We start from the raw sequence: 20,167 nt of genomic DNA, 5'->3' as shown, positions 1-20,167 counted from the left end.
GTATGGTTTCATTCATCCACACCATTCTGTTTCTATGCTAGTACCGTGCCCTTTTTATAACTGTTGCTCTATAGTACAGCTTAAGATCAGGGATGGAGATACCTCCAGATGATCTTTTATTGTAGAGGATTGTTTTAGCAATTCTGGGTTTATTGTTATTCCATACGAAGTTGAGAATTGTGTTGGTAATTTGATGGGAATTGGATTGAATCTTTAGATTGCTTTTGGTAAAATGGCCATTTTTACTATGTTAATCCTGCCAAGCCATGAGCATGGGAGATCTTTCCATTTTCTGATATCTTCTTCTAATTTTTTCTTCAGAGACTGGAATTTTTTCATACAAGTCTTTGACTTACTTGGTTAGGGTTACTCTAAGGTACTTCATGTCATTTGTGGCTATTGTGAAGGGTGTGGTTTTCCTAATTTCTTTCTCAGCCCTTTTTGTCTTTTTTATACAGGAGGGATACTGATTTTTTTTTGAGGTAATTTTGTATCCGGCCACTTTGCTGAAGGTGTTTATCAGCTTTAGGAATTCCCTCGTAGAGTTTTTGGGGTCACTCATGTATACTATCATATCATCTGCAAATGGTGATAATTTGACTTTTTCCTTTCCAGTTTGTAGCCCCTTGATCTCCTTCAATTGTCTTATTGCTCTAGCAAGAACTTCCAGAAATATGTTGATGAGATATGGAGAGAGTGGGCAGCCTTGTCTAGTCCTTGATTTCAGTGGGATTGTTTAAATTTCTCTCCATTCAGTTTGATGTTGGCTATAGGCTTGATGTATATCGCCTTTACTATGTTCAGGTATGTGCCTTGTATCCCTGATCTCTCCAATACTTTAAACATGAATGGATGTTGGATTTTGTCAAATGCTTTTTCAGCATCCTGGGAGATTATCATATGTTTTTTTCCTTTCAGTTTGTTAATTTGGTGGATCAGATTGATGGATTTCCATATACTGAACCACCCCTGCATACCTGGGATGAAGCCTACTTGGTCATAGTGGATGATATCTTTGATGTGTTCTTGTATTTGGTTTGCAAATATTTTGTTGAGTATTTTTGCATCAATGTTCATAAGATTGTCTTGAAATTCTCTTTCTTTCTTGGGTGTGGTTTAGTTAGCAAGGTGACTGTGGCTTCATAGAATGAGTTTGGTAATGTTCTTTCTGTGGAATAGTTCGAAGATAACTGGAGTTAGCTCTTCTTTTAATGTCTGGTAGAATTCTGCACTGAAACCATCTCATCCTGGCCTTTTTTAGGATGGGAGACTTTTGATGACCACTTCTATTTCCTTGGGGATATAGAACTATTTATTTGATTTATCTGTTCCACATTCAGCGTTGGTAAGTCGAATCGATCAAGAAAATTGTCCATTTCATTTAGATTTTCAAATTTTGTGGCATATAGACTTTTGAAGTAAGTCCTAATGATTTTTTGGATTTCCTCAGTGTCTGTAGTTATGTCCCCTTTTTCATTTCTGATTTTGTTGATTTGGATGGTGTCTCTCTGCCTTTTAGTTAGCTTGGCTAAGGGTTTGTTGATCTTGTTGATTTTCTCAAAGAACCAGCTCTTGGTTTCTTTGATTCTTTGAATTGTTTTATTTGTTTCTGCTTGATTGATTCCAGCCCTGAGTTTGATTATTTCCAGTTGTCTACTCCTTTTTGTGTGTCTGCTTCTTCTTTTTCTAGGGTTTTTAAGTGAGCCATTAAGTTGCTTGAAGGCACTTAGTGCTATGAACTTTCTTCTTACCACTGACTTCATTGTGTCCTACAAGTTTGGGTATGTTGTGTCTTCATTTTCATTGAGTTCTAGTAAGACTTTAATTTCTTTATTTCTTCCCTGACACAGCTGTCATTTTCTAGCAAGTTGTTCAGTTTCCGTGTATGTGTAGGTCTTTTGCTATTACTGTTGTTATTGAGGTCCAGCTTTATTCCATGGTGATCAGATAGCATACAAGGGATTATTTCAATCTTCTTGTATCTGTTGAGGCTTGCTTTGTGACCAACTATGTGATCTATTTTGGAGAAAGTTCCATGAGGTGCTGAAAAGAAGGTAAATTCTTTTGTGTTTGGGTGTAAGGTTCTGTAAATGTCTGTCAGGTCAATTTGATTCATGACCTCTGTCAGAGACATTTTTTTCTGTGTTCAATTTCTGTCCTTTATTGAGAGTGGGGTGTTGAAGTCTCCCACTATTAATGTGTGGGGATCTATATGTGGTTTACGTTTTATCAATGTTTCTTTTCAAAATGTGGGTGCCCTTGTATTTGGGGCATAGATGTTCAGGATTGTGATGTCTTCTTGTTGGAATTTTCCCTTGATGTGTGTGAAGTGTCCTTCCCCATCTCTTTTAATTAATTTTGGTTGAAAGTCTATTTTATCAGATATTAGAATGGGTACTCCTGCTTGCTTCTTGCGTCCATTTGCCTGGATAGCTGTCTTCTAACCCCTTACCCTCAGGTAATGCCTATCTTTGTGCCTTAGGTGTGTTTCTTGTATGCAGCAGATTGCTGGGTTTTGTTTATGTATCCATTTTGTTAGTTGTGTCTTTTTATTGAAGAGTTGAGTCCATTGATGTTGACAGAGATTAATGACCAGTGGCTGTTAGATCCTTTGATTTTGATGTTGGCTGTGGTCATAAGGTTGTATTCTTGGTTGCTTTTTGTTTTACTCTTGTGAGTGAAAGGGTTAGACTAACTTTGTAACCTATATGTCTTCTAAAGCCTATAGTTTTGAGTTTTAGGTCCAGGTTAAGCTAAAGCCTCTTAGTACCTTTCCAGAGAGTGAAGGAATGTGACCCTATTTGTGAGGACAGATATAAAAAAAGGGCAAGCAAGCAATGACCTTCACTCAGCAAAAGAAGGACCAGACCCTTGTCCTTGAGATAGTGTTTCTTAGCAACGAACCTAGACTTCTTCTGTGTAGCTTTTGACCTCCAGCCAAAAGTCTGTAGCCCCTAATCTTCAAGGATGAGATAACCACCCCACCTTCAATTGCAGCTGCTTCCACACTTGGCAGGACTTGCCAAGCTTGAGCTCCTAAGACTAACCAATTATCTTACTTTATAACTTCTTCATCCAATCCTAAATTGCCAAAACTGCAACTTCAAATTTCCCACAATTTTTCATTTAAAAACCTAAAGGCCTTTGTCTCCTGGTGCCACTCTTTGCTGACCAGCAGGGGTGACCCCATTGTACAATGGTTAATAAATCTCTTGCTTTTGCAACGAGTCTTGGTCTGGGGGAGTTTCTGGGAAGGGTGAGATTGAACTCCTGAGCTGTGAGACCCCATGTCTTACATGAGGTTAATTATTTCCTGTGTTTTCTTGAAAGTAGGTAGTTTTTTTGGGTTGTATTTTTTCTTCTAGTGTATTCTGTAATGCTGGATTTGTGTGTAGGTATTGTTGAAATTTGTTTTTGTCATTGAATATCTTGTTTTCTCCGTCTATGAGGACTGAGAATTTTGTGGGGTATAGTAGCCTGGGCTGACATCTGTGCTCTCTTAAGGTCTGCATGATATCCATCCAGGCCCTTCTGGCTTTTGTAGTCTCTGTTGAAAAGTCAGGTGTGATTCTCATGGGTTTACCATTATATGTTACTTGGCCTTTTTCCCTTGCAGCTTTTAGTATTTTTTTCTTTGTTCTGTATACTTACTGTATTGATTATTATGTGGGGGTTGGATTTTCTTTTCTGGTCTAATTTATTGGGTGTTTTGTAGGTCTCTTGTATTCTTATTGGCCTCTCCTTTAATTTGGGGACATTTTCCTCAATGATTTTGTTGAAAATATTTTTTTGGCCTTGGAACAGGGAATCTTCTTTTTCCTCTATTTCTATTATTCTTAGTTTTTTTTTTTTTTTTTCTTTTTATGTTGTATTGAATTTTTTGGATGATCTCGTCAGGAATTTTTTAGATTTAACATTTTCTTTGACAGATACATCGATTTCTTCCATTGTATCTTCCACACATGAGATTCTTTCTTCCATCACTTGTAGTCTATTGGTTATGCTTACCTCTGTAGTTCTGTTTTCTTCCCTAAGTTCTTTCTCTCCACAATTTTCTTTATTTGTCTTTTCTTTAATTTTCCCAATTCTATCTTCAGATCTTGAGCCGTTTTGTTGATTTCCTTCACCTGTGTGACTGTATTTTCCTGTTTTTCCATCAATTCTTTCACCTGTTTGTTTGAACAATCCTTTGTTTCTTTTATTTTATTCAGTGATTTAAGCATTTCTTCTCTAAAGTCCACAAACTCTCTGGCTGCAACTTCCTCTATTTCTTTATGGATGGCCATAATCTGTTTGAGTTTATCTTCCTCTAGGTCTTTACGTAATTTATTCGTTTCCTCTGTTATCCTCTTCATGATTATAGATGTTAGGTCATCTTTTTGAATTTCAGTTATGCTGGGGTGTCTAGGGCTACTTGCCCCTGGATAACTTGGGTTCTGGAGATGCCATATTGCTCTGGCTTTTGTTGGTTGAACTTTTGCACTGGCCTCTACCCACTGGGCTATCTTAGGTGTTGGTAGTTAGTTTCTGGTGGTTCCTGGAATCCTGTGGTAGAGAGAATCCCCTTGCAGGAAGATGGTTTTTCCTGTAGGATGCTTTTTCAGCTTTTTGTGTATAGTCACTGGATGGCTGGTGTTTTTCAGGAGTTGCCGCTGCTCACCTCAGGCATAGAGACCTGAGGGTTAACTGTGGTCCTTGTTAGTTGAGAGGGCTCTCCTCTCACCGGGAGAAGTCCTGAAGACAGCTGTCCTGTTTCTTGCTATGAATTTAGTGATCTGCTGCTGTAACCTGTGTGTCCCGTAGTTTGGTTGGTTTTGTTAGGGATAACTTGTTGCCTCTTGGATCCGTATTTGGGAGTTGATCTCGGGGATCCCGGGCTTTTGTAGGTCTGAGTTTGGGGCTCTGTGCCCCAGTACCTTAAGCAGTAATCTGTGGCAGGTGAGTACTGCTCTCCTGATAACAGCAAGCTATCTGGTGCACAGCAAGTCCCTGGGTTGGGCCGTTCTGTGGGACCTTTTCTGGGGATATAGTGGGTGGCCTAAGTCCATCCCCTTTGCTTTTTTCCCTGTGAGTGTTTCTCCCAACAGTGACTCCAAGTCTCTGGTGTCCTGTGGCACACAGTTCTGTCTGTGAGGAATAGTTTGTACAAAGCAGGTCTCTGAGCTAGTAGTGCACTTGCCCGCTAGACTGTGGGAGCTGGGCAACAACTCTCTGTGCTCCTGGCTTGGGTCCAGATCTGGGATGGCGGCTCATACCCGCAGGTCTGCGAGATGTTCTCCAGGCAAAGCCTGGGTGACCCAAGTCAGCACTGTTTCCTTCTTTCCCTATGGGGCCCTCTCCTGACAGGGACTCCCAGTCTCTGTTGCACTGGGGCACACAGCTCCATCTGTGCCAGAGAGCTGGGCACACGGTCACTCTCCGTGCTGGTGGCTTGAGCTCAGTTCAGTGATGGCAGTGTACCCCACTGGTCTGAATGACTTTTTCCAGGGAAAGACTGGGTGACCTGTGGCCAGTCCCACTACTTTCTTTCTTCGTGGGTTTTTCTTGCGACTGGGACTCCCAGTCTCTGGTGATTTTTGTGCCTACCGTTCAGCCTGGAAAGATGATCAGGACATGCAGGCGTGTGGCTCTGGACCAGTGACCTAGTGCCTGTGGGACCTGGGATTTCTTCCGGGTTCTGGCTGGGGTCCTGAGTGTGGCCTGACTGGTTCCCATGCCATGGGGGTTTCCTCTCACCTGGGAAACATGTTTGCTGTTGTTTTAGGGCCCAGAGTTCAGTCTCTTGGTCACTGTATGGAAAATGTTGTCCTGCTCCTCAGATGCAGTGTTCTCCTGGCACTGCCATCTTGGCCCCCCATCAAGATGCATTATTTTATCTCATCTTTTTAAAATGTACAAAGTGAGGGGAACAAGGACTATTTCTAACAGGAACTCAATGACAGGCTCTTTGGCCTCCCCACCCTCCAAGGGAGGAGAAGTCCTGTTAGGCCACAGAGGAGGGCTTTGCTGCCAGTCCTGAAGATACCTGATAAAACAGGATCAGATGAATGGGGAGGAGGTCCCCCCCATCAGTGGACTTGGAAAGGGGCACAGTGGTGATGAGGGAGGGAGGAAGTGACTGGGAGGGAATGAGGGATTGGGATACGGCTGGGATACAGAGTTAATAAAATGTAACTGATAAGAAAAAAAATGTACATGAATCTAAAAAGCTAATGCGTGATAAGACTTATAGTTTTCAAGCAGGTTATTTCATTTTTTAATCTCATTCATAACATTATAGAGAATTTATTTTACAGCTAGAAGAGGTTGCTATTGAATTGTAAATGTGAACAGATGTCCTATTAAGCCTTTGAATGATGTTTAAATTTAAAGATAGAAAAGAGACCTTCTGAGGGAATTAAGAAAAACAAATATTTGTTTTAGTTTGAATAAAATAGACAATAGAGTAAGTGCTCTGACAGGAAAAAAAAACCCTTCAGTGTTTAAAGCCACAATAGGACAAAATAAGATCTCATTCCACTAACTGAAAACAGAAAATATGATTCAGAGAAGCTAATATTGTAGAATTAATATTTTATGTGAATTTTTATTTTAAATATTTCTTAGCCCTCATTTTAAGTGTCATGCAAACTATGTAAACGTATAGTAATTTTGAAATATTTTCTTCTTTGTTTAAGAGAAAATAAATATTGACCTGAAATACCCTGACTGAAGTGAGAAAATAGGCACATGAAAAAAATGGAGAATTTGTCAAGAGTTAGGAAGATTGTGCCTCGTACTGCTTTCTACTGAGCTGGGTACCAGGAAAAGGTAGCTGCATACAAACAAAAGAATGGGCAGCCGGATTCTTGTAAAACATTAAGAAAACCAGATCTGATGAAATTCATCTCTCTCTTTTTTGTGCCTTGTGAGAGAATGCTTCTCTAGACTGTTGACAGCCATCTGTTGAAAGGGAACATCTCAGTGTCCACTTGCTTTCCAGGGCGTTATGGAGCTGGAGCATCAGGTTATACACCCAGGATGACAAAACCTACACAAACTAAGCAAACTAGCTCTCTGAATAAAACTACAATGAGATCAAGTTGGCTTTTTTAAAATGGGAACTTTGCTTTGAAAGACCTCCAGCATGAAGTTCCACCCTGAATACAGAATTCATGATTAAAGTTTATGGCAAAAGTAATGAAGGGTGCTTTTGAGTTTTTCAGACACAAAGAGGACATGTCAAGGTACTCAGTGATAGGAGCTTAATATTAAGCTCCTCCTTAATATTAACATTAAATGTTAATGTTAATATTGATATTTAATGTTAATATTAATATTAAGCTTGACTTAATACATGATATGTAGCTTTGAAAGTGCTAGGATCTGGAAATGCAGACCAACTAAGAAGGGCCTCAGCGTGGCTGTCTTCTGAAAGCAGGTGAGCTTCCAAATTGATATATTTTAGAAAGAAAGCTCTGGAAACAATTGGGAGACAGATTGCAATGGCACAGGTGATCAGGACGAGAAAGCTAGAGGCAGAGGCAAGTGTGTGGGAGCTTGAGGAGGCAATAGCAGGAAGGGAAGTGTTCAGAGGTGACAGAAATTGATGTCAACTGGTAGGAGAAGCCAGTGCAGCCCTCTCTTCTCAGGTGGGTGGTGCCATTTGAAGGAGCATTCTGGTTTTTTTTTTTTTTTTTTGGACTGATGCAGAAGTGAAGATGATTTTGGACCTGACCTGGAGTGGTTATTTTATCTGAGATTGGGCTATGAATGAATGGAACAGAAACTCAGGCCAAAGGTCAGCTTTCAATTAAAACACTGGTGACTCTTAGCATGGGGTTTGCATCTGAGAGTACGGGGCCAGATCTGATAAGCATGTTAACTGTATCTGTTCCTGTAGAAGATACTAAGGACAAAGTGATATTACTGTGCTGTTCGTACACACATTCCATTCAGAAGCCACAGAGAAAGAAGATTTTATCACTTTAAACTTATTTTTATTGTCTATGGAGAGTGAGTTTGGGAGTGAAGACAGATTTTGGTTGTATGTTTGCTTATATACAGTTCCTGATGCTGAATGTTTTGTTAATTTTTATCATGTACTTTGCTATCTAAGATCAATATTTTCACAAAGCAACCATTAAGCTAAAAATGAAAAAAGTTAATCATTTTTTATTAATTACAATTTACTTACATTGTATCCCAGCTGTAGCCCCCTCCCTCATTTCCTCCCAATCCCACCCTACTTACCCCTTCACTTCTTTTGCCCCTCCCACAGTCCACTGATAGGGAAGGTCCTTTTCCCTTTCCACCTGATCCTAGCCTATCAGGTCTCATCAGGACTGTCTGCATTGTCTTCCTCTGTGGCCTGGTAAGGCTGCATCCTCTTCAGGGGAAGGTGATCAAAGAGCCAGACACTGAGTTCATGTCAGAGACAGCCCCTGTTCCTCTTACTAGGGTGCCCACTTGGACACTGAGATGCCATGGGCTACATCTGTGCAGTGGTTCTAGGTTATCTCCATGCACGGTCTTTGGTTGGAGTAACAGTCTCAGAAAAGACCCCAGAACCCAGATTTTTTTTTTTTTTTGGTTCTGTTGGTCTCCTTATGGAGCTCCTGTCCCCTCCAGGTCTTTCTATGTCTCTCTTCTTTCATAAGATTCTCTGCACTCTGCCCAAAATTTGGCTATGAGTCTCACCCTCTGCTTTGATACCTCGATCAGTAGAGTCCCCTGTGGTAGGCTCCTTTTCTGTTCCCTGTTTTCTCTCTCTTCAGATATCAATCCTGTTTGCCTTTCTAAATGAGAATAAATCATCTTACCCGGGATCCTCCTTCTTGATTAGCTTATTTAGGACTATAGATTTTAGTATGTTCATCCTATATTATATATCTAATAACCAGTTATGAGTGAGTATATACTATGTGTGTCTTTCTGTTTCTTGGTTACCTCACTCAAGATTATTTTTTTAGTTCCCACCATTTGCCTGCAAATTTCATGATTTCCTTGTTTTTATTTTTATTTATTTTATTTATTTTTAATTTTTATTTTTTTAATATTAGTTACAGTTTGTTAACTTTGTATCCCTGCTATATCTCACTCTCTCTTTTCCTCCCAATCCCACCCTCATCTCCTCCCTGCCCTTTTCCAAGTCCACTGATAGGGGGAGAACCTCCTCCCCTTCCATCGGATACTGGTTTGTCAGGTGTCTTCAGGACTGGCTGCAAAGTCCTCCTCTGTGGCTTAGTAGGGCTGCTCCTCCCTGGGTGGGGGGTGTCAAAGAGCCCACCATTGACTTCATGTCAGAAACAGTCCCTGTTCCCCTTATTAGGGTACCCATTTGGATACTGAGCTACCAAGGGTTACATCTGAGCAGAGGCTCTAGGTTGCATTCATTCGTGGTCCTTGGTTGGAGAAACAGTCTCATAAAAGACCCCTGTGCCCAGATATATTTGGTCCCTCTGCAACTCCTGTCCTTTCCAGGTCATATTAACCCCCCCCCCCCTTTTTTTATTCCCAGCACTCTGCCGAAGGTTTGGTTATGAGTCTTAATATCTGCTTTGATACACTGCTAGACAGAGTCTTTCATAGGCCCTCTGTGGTAGGCTTCTGTCCTGTTACTTGTTTGCTCCTACATCCAATGTCCAATGTTCATCCCATTTGTCTTTCTAAGTGAGGGTTGATCATTGTACCCTGGGTCCTCTTTCTTGTTTATCTTCTTTAGGTGTATAGATTTCAGTATGTTTATTGTATCTTATAGGTCTATATAAGTGAGTATACACCATGTGTGTCTTTCTGCTTTTGGGATACCTCATTCAGGATGATTGTTTCTAGGTCCCACCATTTGCCTGCAAATTTCATAATTTCCTTGTTTTTAATTGCTGAGTAGTATTCATTGTGTAAATGTATCACAATTTCTGTATCCATTCCTCAGTTGGAACCCTCCTCCATTGCTGGTGGAAATGTAAACTTGTACAACTACTTTGGAAATTAATCTTGCACTTTCTCAGAAAATTAGGAACAGTGTTTCCTCAAGATCCAGCTATACCACTCCTAGGCATATATCCAAAAGATGCTCAAGTATACTAAAAGGACATTTGCTCAACCATGTTTGCAGCAGCTTCTTTTGTAATAGCCAGAATCTGGAAACAACCCAGATGTCCCTCAGTTGAGGAATGGATACAGAAAAAAGTTAATCTTTAAGATAGTCAGGGGAGACTGAGTTGCCAATAGGCCACATCTGTGCAGGGGGTTGAAGCCCTCTCCATGTATGGTCCTTCATTGGTGCATCAGTCTTTGCAGGACTCCTTGGGCTCAGATCTTTAAGTTTTGTTGATCTCTTTGTGTGGCTCCTTGTGGGGCTTCTGTCTCCTCCATGGCCCTGTAATTACACTCCTCTCTTCCTCTAGAAGACTCCCTATGCTCCGCCCAAAGTTTAGTCCTGAGTCACAGTATTTGCTTCAATCCCCTGTTGAGTGGACCTTCTATAGCAGACTCTTATCCTGTTTCCTCTCTTCCACAGCTGGTAGCTCAGTCTCCAAGTGGATCTTAAGTGAGGGGATCAGAGGGTACCACTATCATGAACTCAGTTGACTGCTCTCTGGTCACTTGCCCCTGAAGATGCAGCTTTGCCAGGTCATGGAGAAAGAGGATCCAAGCAGTCCTGATGAGACTTAACAAGCTATGGGTAGATGGCAATAGTGGAGAACTCCCCCTTTCAGTTGACACGGAAAAGGGAATGAGGGGAAAAAGAAGGTAGGGTGGGACTGGGGGACTTGAGGGAAAGGGCTTCAGTTGGGATATATAATGAACAAATTGTGAAAAAATTTTAAAAATGAAAAAAAAAGATAGCCAGGGCAGTGGGGGATATTTCTGACATGGACTATGTTACCCAGTTTTGTTGATCACTTCCCTCTGATGGAACTGCCCTACCAGGCCACAGGGGAGGGAGACAAATTCAGTCCTTACGTGAATGATGGGGTTTCTGGATAGGGGTGCTCCCCTAATGAAGAGATAGGGGAGTGAGGATGTGGGAGGGTGGCTAGAACAGGAAGAGAGGACAGAGGGTCCTATGACTGAGATGTAAATTGAATTAATTCATCAAAAAGTTAAAAAGAGCCATAGACTATGTAACAAAAAATCCCAGTACTTACTATGAAAAATGTTATTTTTAAAAAAGGTTTAATAGTTTGACACTTAAACTTTAAGAACATTTTGTTGATAAGAAACTGTCTATAGGTGAATTCTCTTTAAGTACTGCTGAAAATAAGGAATGTATTTTATCACTATATTTTATTAAATTTTTATAAAGAAACAACTAAATGTAATATAAATCCTTTTGTGATAGAGATTTTTAAGAGGTAAAATAAAAACTCATGTAACAGTATTTTAATACATCTAAATATTATAAACTCCATTATTTAACTATATTTAACTCGATTATTTAATGATTTAACTATAAAATTTCCAAGCATCACTTTCACGACAATTACTCAAAATACTTTTTCCAGATTTAAAGACATAATGATACCAAATTCTTCTTAAAATAAGAATGAACTTGTTCAGAGAGTTTTAAATCTTAAATTGCAAAGGCCTGACTACAAATCCAAGCTGTTTGGCTATAAAGCAACTGGCCACTTGTACACATTTCTGCTTTTCTCAGGTGAAAAAAGAACTCAGCATTCAGGCTAATCATTCTTTGAGATGCTAGCCTGCTACTCTTTGGAAGCCACATGACTCTATCAGCCTGCAGCTTTCATTTCATGGCAAATGAAAGGAGCAGGACTCAGAGCAGCTATAGACTGGAGGGCTCTGCAGGACTCAGAGCAGCTATAGACTGGAGGGCTCTGCAGAAAGAGACTTAGATTCCCAGAAGCTATCTGCTTTTTGCATCCTCTCCTCATGCTACCTACCATTCTCTCAGCTAACAAAGTATCCCCAAATCTTAATTTTACCAGGAAGGTTAAAAAGAAATTTAAACTATATCATGTTATAGCTCTTGGTCTTTTCTTTCATGAGCCTATGCACAGTTCATGCTTCGTGTTTTACATGATATCCTAAAATTGTACAGTTATACCACACTGTAGTTTATGAGATGCTATTATGTGCAGACTGTCAGTCACTATTGAGAGAGTGTGAAGCTTTCTAAGCCCAGAGGAACTGACATGGCTTCTCTTGGGAAGCTAGATTGTTACCATGTCGATTTCATAAAGGAACCTCAAATGGGATGATACTATACTCAGTAAAACCATGAAAACTGACAGAAACATGAGTTAATATGATTATAAAACACAAATATCTGATTATAAATTACAGATAGAAAGCAATTACAAAATCATAGTTGATAAACACACCAGGAAGCCATTTAGGAAGCTGCGTCTGACAAGGGCATTTTTGCTGCAAAGCACTAGAAAACACATGTGAGTGTTTCACTGAAATGGAGGTCAAGTGCCATCTTCCAGCAGCACAATGACAGGGGAGGAGAAATGGCTGTGGTTCTACTGCCACATCAGAATGCATGCTGCTTCTGACCTTTCCTTCAGTGTGTTGACAATGACAGCCAGCATCAATAAAAGATGAAGAAAGGGAAGGGATAGTTTAAAGGGATGAGAACACAGCCAGTACATGGTACTCCAGGCTAATCTGTCCATGGAGTATCCTTAGCAAAGACGAATGAGAGATTTTCCCTAAAAATTAAGCACATGTAATATACATTACATGGGTAAATTTTCACATGCTACATAGTGTGTTGGAAGACCACTTGGTGTGAAGAGGCCTCCTTATTCCAAGACTCATGTGTGTTTATTTCAAGAATCCACCCAAACTTCCCATCCTGGAGAAGGTTGTCTCCTTACATCTGTGACAGGGAGAAGGGAGAATAGAAAATAACTAAATAATAGACACCGTGACCCTGAGAACAGCCAAGAGAAGAAACTCTTTCCAATAAAGATGACTATTTATCCCAGGTTATAGAAACTCTGGCACAGAGAAGGGGAAGGAGGAAACTCATTGATGGAGAAAGATTGTTTTCCTGTTGATTTCTGTGGGAGGCTGTAAGGTTCTGGTTTGACTATGTCACCTTTTCCTGCTTTCTCTACATTTCTACCGGATGTTATAAGTGCTTGATTTGATGGCATTTTGCTTCTGTCTGCTGCTTCTATCTGCCTGTGGCCTGCTATTTGTGCTTTTAATTTTGCTTTGCTGAATACTATATAAGTTCACTCATTTGAAACCTAAAGTATAGCTGTTATAAGTCATTCTCTGGATCTAAGGAACAACATGTTACTGAAATCTGAGAGATAATTATGAATATAGACACTATTTATATGCAAAATATATACCATATGTATAGCACAAACATACAGCTCTTTTTCAATTGAAACCCAGCTTTTATACTCAGGCATCTTATTAACACATATACACTGTCCCCTTGATACTTGTGTCCACAAGTTTTCAGAAATGAAACTGGTGACTTCTTGTTGACCATGCTTTTATCCTTAGAAATTATCTTTAAAAATAACTTTTAGAATAAAATTTAATATTCTCTCTGATAGAAATCAGCATGGTAAAACATGAGCACAACTTTGTCAGTAAATTAAACATAGATCTATCATGTGACCCAGCAAATCCACTTCTGAGTGTACCCAAATGAATCAAAACGAAGACCTCGCAGTGATTCATGAGCTTTCACAGTGACTGCATCAACTTTCACAATAGTGTAGGGAGCAAACAACTCAGGAGTCCAGTGACAAGTGAGTGGATAAAGACAAAGTGGGGTGCACATGTGAGAGAGAGCCTTATCCATCCTTTAAAAAGGAATTCTTCCTCATGTGGCAGAATGGGTAGATCTGTTTAGCGTCCCAAATCAGTCACAGTGCATCATTCTATTCAGTGTATCCACTGAAGGTATATAGTGTCAGCGCCATCTGAGTATGTGTGTGCACGTGTGGTGTGCATGTGTGTATGCATGTGTGTGTATATATGTGTATGCATGTGTTTGTGTGTATGTGTGTATGCATATGTGTATATGTGTATGCATATGTGTGTGTCAGTGCATGCATGTGTATGTGTGTGCATGTATGTTTATGGATATGTATTTATATATATGCATGTGATGTGTGTATGAATGTGTATGCATATGTGTGTGCCTGTGTGTGTATATATGTGTATGCATGTGTATGCGTGGGTGTGGATTGCTAGACATTCATATATCAGAAAGAACAGAGTGTTTCTAAAGCTCAGTTTGCAGTGGGTAAATCAATGAGTAGCAGCAATGATGCTAAGGAAGAAAACACATAAACAGGAAACCCTCCATTTACTAGTTTATGTAGCATAAACTGCTGATCATCTTTAGATTATTCTTTGCATATTTGAATATTTACCCTTTAAATTGTTTCTTTCCATTTTTTTAAAAAAATTATGGGTAATTAGAAACTTAACAGCCTCATGGAAACTTTCCCCAGCAAAGACCTCTTCTTGAGTTGATATGGCAACAAACATTTTTTGTTTAATTTTTTTCTATGGACAAGCCTGGGCCACCAGAGTTTGGAGGGCTTTTGGAGAATTCCCATATAATATACTAGGTATTTTGCTGTGTTTCATTTTATAAACAGCCACATAAGTTATTTCTAGGTGAAAATAGAAATATGAAAATTAGCAATGGGGCACAAAAATACTCTAAGTATGTCCCAATTTTAGAAGTTTAAAATTAGGCTCTTCCAGCTTCAACAGTCTTTTCAGGCTTTCAGGAAGTCCATCACTCAGAAGACATGGTTTTGTGTTGGATGCTTCTGTTCTCTTTAAGCAGCTTTCTTTTTCTTTCTTTCTTTTTTTTTATACTTTACAGGTTTACTTATTGATGGCCTTTTATTCAACTAAGTAAATAAATTATTCATGATATATGCTTTTTTTTAGTTTGATCCTTTTTAATTTTTTAATTAAGTTTTTATTTTTTATATTAATTATAGTTTATTTACTTTGCATCCCAGCTGTAGCTCCTCCCTCATTTCCTTCCAATCCCACCATCCCTCCCTCATCTCCTCCCTGCCCCTCTCTAAATCCACTGATAGGAGAGGTCCTCCTCCCCTTCTATCTGACCCTGACTTATCAGGTCTCATCAGGACTGGCTGCAATGTTCTCCTCTGTGGCCCAGCAAGGCTGCTCCTTCCTGGGGGCTGGGTGGGATGGAGGTCAAAGAGCCAGTCACTGAGTTCATATCAGAGACAGTCCCTGTTTTCCTTACTAGGGCACTCACTTGGATACTGAGCTGCCATGGGCTAGGTCTGAGCAGGGGTTCTAGGTTATAACTATGTATAGTCCTTGGTTGGAGAATCAGTCTCAGAAAAGACCCCTGTGCCCAGATATATTTGGTCCTTGTGGAGTTCCTGTCCTCTCCAGGTCTTACTAACTCCCCCTTCTTTCATATGATTCCCTGCACTCTGCCCAAGGTTTGGTTACGAGTCTCAGCATCTGCTTTGATATACTGTTGGGTAGAGTCTTTCAGAGGTCCTCTGGCTCCTGTCCTGTTTCTTGTTTTCTCCTACTTCCAATGTCCATCCCATTTGTCCTTCTAAGTGAGGATTGATCATTTTACCCCAGATCCTTCTTCTTGTTTAGCTTCTTTAGGTATACAGATTTTAGTATGTTTATCCTATCTTATAGGTCTAGTATCCACTTATAAGTGACTATACACCCTGTGTGTCTTTCTGCTTCTCGGATACCTCACTCAGGATGATCTTTTCTAGATCCCACCATTTGCCTACAAATGTCATGTTTTCCTTTTTTTTAATTGCTGAGTAGCATTCCATTGTGTAAATGTACCACAACTTATGTATCCACTCCTCAGTTGAGACACATCTGGTTTTTTTTTTTCCAGGTTCTGGCTATTATCAAAAAAACTGCTATGCACATTTTTGAACAAATGTTTTTGTACTGTACTTGAGCATATTTTGTATATAAGCCTAAGAGTAGCATAACTGTATCTTGAGGAAACACTATTCCTAATTGTCTGAGAAAGTACCAGATTTCCAAAGTGGTTGTACAAGTTTACATTCCCACCAGCAATGGAAGAGGGTTCCCCTTTCTTCACAACCTCTCCAGCATGTGATGTCACTAAAGTTTTTGATCTTAGCCATTCTGATGGGTGTAAGGTAAAATCTCAGGGTCATTTTGATTTGCATCTCCCTGATAATCCCCTTCTTTCAATGGCCTCTAAGGCTTCTTATCTCCCATGTTCACTGTTTTGTTTTGTTTTTTCATTTTTAGGGATGTTCACAGGATTACTTCTGGATTCACCTGGCTCCCTAGAGACTTATTTGATGTTATCAGATTCCTATATAATTTTCTGTGCAGAAACATCAATAATGTGGCAATATTCCAACTGTAATTCATTAAGTCAGCATGCTGTTTGTTTACTGCTGTCCATCATAATATAGGCAGAAAAAGACAAACAAACCCAATCAACTAACCAACCAACCACCACCAACAACTCCAAAACCCAACAGTAGCAGAGCAGCAGGAAAACTAAGAAACACAGCTTTTTCCTCAGTGGTATGTACACCTTCTGATAATCTCATTTACAAGTAACTTAGGGGTCAAAATTATTGAAAGAACTTCAAACAACACAGTGTGGTGATCAACAAACTTGGTTTTACGTGGTGTGATGGGAAGATGCCGAAAAGCAGCACTGTCCAAGGGATGTTCAGACATTCAGGACTGGCCTAAGGAAATCTCTGATGCAGAAGCAGCAGTGGCATGGCACTCAGATAGACACACAAGTAGGTGGTGAGCTCTGGGAGACAGGAATGTTGTTCTTGGCTAATGATTCTGGCATTTGTTCTGTGAGCTCACCTTCCACATCCCATACTACGGATGCACTGTTAGACCTGAACGGTAGATAGCCATGCTGAGCAGCAGATGTCTCTACAGTGGACACTTGTCATTCCATATCTTGGGGTCACTCATGTTTCCTCCATATTCTAGGGTACTGAAACTTGGAGAGCAGCAGCACAGGACATAAGTCATGGCACATCACTTTGAGATCAAAGTATAAAAATCATCAAAGCCTCCCCTGCCTCTTTATTCTATTCTCCCTAGCCACCTACCCCAACTTCTCATCATTTCTAAGGGACACTAACTGGACCTTAGGAATAGACTTAAGCCTAAGACTAAAGCCTCTCTCTAACAGTGAGCCAGAAACACACTAACCAACTACCCCAGAAAGCATAGACTCAGCTTCCAGACAGAGAAGGCTCTGGGCAGCTACAGCCCAGTCAACAGCTAGGCTCTCACCTTCTGAGATGACCTGAGTAAGCCAGGAGTTGCTCTTTATCTTGACACCCAGCTACTCTTAAAACAGAAATGTAGAAAGGAAGGAACAGACAGATAAATGAACATGAATGAAATGAAGCAAACAAAGCTGGTTTTCGCATCTTGCATTCACCTAAATGACTAGTTCCACACTTTCTGATTACCACTCAGAACACTCAGTTAGGATAATTATTTGTGTTGTAAGAAGAACAGTATTGTTGAATCTCAAGATTTTTCTTTGTGTTACACTTTCTTTTCAAATGCTTGATGTTGTTTGTTGCCACATCCAGTGCTGACCCGACAACTTCAGTGAGTTTTTAAGCAAATGTCTGAGGGCTTAACTATTGCCACTCTTTGATATACCTAAAGGATAGGCACAAGGGACACTGCAAGGAGATGGATAGCATATGCTTGCATTTTAAACTAAGACACAGATTCTAGATTTGCACACATAAAGCCCATCTCATTGCTACAAGAGTGCATTCTATGTTTACTATATCACAATTCTTATATACTTTGGCATTTCCTATAGATTTCCAGGCATTTGTAGTCTATAAGACAAAACAATACTAAAGGGGAAAAAAGTAAAGACCTATCATAGGCCCCAGCTTGCTTATATCTCCAGGAAAATCACAAGCTCTCAATTCTCTGAGTACTTATTTTGAAACTAAAATAATTTTCCCTAAAACTATATTTAATTATTTTCATTGTAAAAGCAAATTTAAGGGATGTGCAAAGCTCTCATGTACGTCTAAGTTACAGGGCCAGATGGTGATAAAATAGTAGGTTATACGTGGAAACAGTTTACTTTATTCTACAGAATGTCTTTATGCAATTTCCACTCCACAGATGTCAAAATTAAAGTAAAGCACCATGCATTCTCTGTCTATATTTTGCTTCTGAGATTCTTGTTGAAATAGCATAAAAGAAACATTCTGAATTGTAAATACCTCTGAAAATGTTTCTTAAATATAAAAGTTATAGCTGTGACATGTACAGCAGTCTTTTGAAGATAACAACTCTTCTCAGAAAAACTTTGACAAACTTTTGCATTCCCAAATGTTCCAGGCATATTGTTCAACTTAATTTAATTTTACTTAATGCTGGGCAGTGTACTTAAAGCCTTCGAAACCTCACACATCAATTAAGAGTACTGTTACTCATGCCTATGAGGTCCATATTATGAACTGATGTTAAAGTATACCTTACATATTATAACTTATATTAGAAGTATTAAAATTCTTACAACCTTATTTTATATTTTAAACTGAATCCCTTATACAAGGTAGCTACCACTTCTTCTCTGCACTCTAAGTGGTTTCTCCCAGAACTGAATGAGTACAATCAGATGTAAACAACCACTGCTCTTCCATCTTGGTTTATGTTCCATCTAGTAGTGTTTCTGCCTTCAAGGTGACAAGCAAAAGCCATCCAGATGAAACAGTGACACTAGTTCTCTATGTAGGAGATCAACACTGAGCACACACCAACTCATTTCTACCTGTCAGGACAGGTGTTACACACACAAGGATGCTGTTTTGTGGAGCACACACCTCCTTTTGAAACTATCTTATAACTGCTACACAGAGAGAATCACACACATGATTCTCCATGTGTCTGTCTAAGTCAATTCCAGAACATGGCTGGAATCCATCAAATCTATTCACCGCATAGCAGTGATGAAATGCTCAAATATTTTGTCATGCATAATTGCACTTAGGTTAATTCATCCATATATTTAACCTCATTTGCTCAGAGAATATATTTAAAAAGGAAAAACTAAGATTAAGTTTTAGTTCATCAGAGGGTGAATGTAACATATTTAAGCCTCTTTGAAAGTTTGGAAATAAATTGATATACTCCATGTCTCTGCACTACTGAAGTAAAACAATAATAGTAACATGATACATATTGAACCACCACAAGACAAACATACCATTTTACCTTAGTGAAAAAACATTGCAAATACATTTTTTGATCTTGAAAAACAATTATTCTTGTACAACACAAACCCTTTTACTGTATATGAGTGTAGGAAAACAGGGGAACAAAGCATTTTTACAAAGCTGTATAAAATTAGCTTTTGTTTTAAAATGTCCTGAGTTTTTATATAAACCATTTTTTAAAATTGGCTGGATGCTCAATCCTCATTTAGAAAGGCAAAGGGGATAGACATAAGAAGAAGGAAAAAAAAAAAAAACAAAACAAGACAGGAACCTGCCACAGAGGGCCTCTGAAAGACTCTATCTTGCAGGGTATCAAAGCAGATGCTGAGACCCAAAGCCAAACGTTGGGCAGAGTGTAGGGAATCTTATGAAAAAAGGAGGAGATAGAAAGACCTGGAGGGGACAGGAGCTTCACAAGGAGAGAAAAAAAAAACTGGGCCCAGGGGTCTTTTCTGAGACTGATACTCCAACCAAAGATCATGCATGGAGATAACCTAGAACCGCTGCACAGATGTAGCCCATGGAAGCTCAGTGTCCAAGTGGGTTCCATAGTAATGGGAACAGGGACTCTCTGTGACATGAAGTCAGTGCCTGGCTCTTTGAGGAGCCTTACCAGGCCACAGAGAAAGACAATGTGGCCAGTCCTGATGAGACCTGATAGGCTAGGGTCAGATGGAAGGGGAGGAGGACCTCCCTTATCAGTGGACTGGGGGAGGGGCATGGGTGGAGAAGAGGGAGGGAGGGTGTGATTGGGAGGGGATGACTGAGGGGGATACAGTTAGGGTACAAAATGAATAAACGGTAATTAATAAAAAAATTTAAAAAAGAAAATTTAAAAAAATGGCTGCTTAAAAAGGAACAGTTTTTTTAGAATATGTAAATATAACTCTTTTTTACTTACTAAACCACATTAATTTTATTTTATTTAAAATCTC

General features: G+C 39.6%; 1 protein-coding gene across 10 annotated transcripts in view; it reads right to left on the bottom strand.

The window, feature by feature from the left end:
• Lrrc7 (leucine rich repeat containing 7) overlaps nt 1-20,167 on the bottom strand; it is a 688,618-nt gene that overhangs the window by 275,648 nt on the left and 392,803 nt on the right. The gene's annotated exons all lie outside the window — the stretch shown is intronic.

Source organism: Meriones unguiculatus, chromosome 10, assembly GCF_030254825.1.
Source record: "Meriones unguiculatus strain TT.TT164.6M chromosome 10, Bangor_MerUng_6.1, whole genome shotgun sequence".
NCBI classification, from domain to species: domain Eukaryota; kingdom Metazoa; phylum Chordata; class Mammalia; order Rodentia; family Muridae; genus Meriones; species Meriones unguiculatus.
Note: the sequence above shows the minus strand (reverse complement) of the source record. Positions and strands in the feature narration are given on the sequence as shown.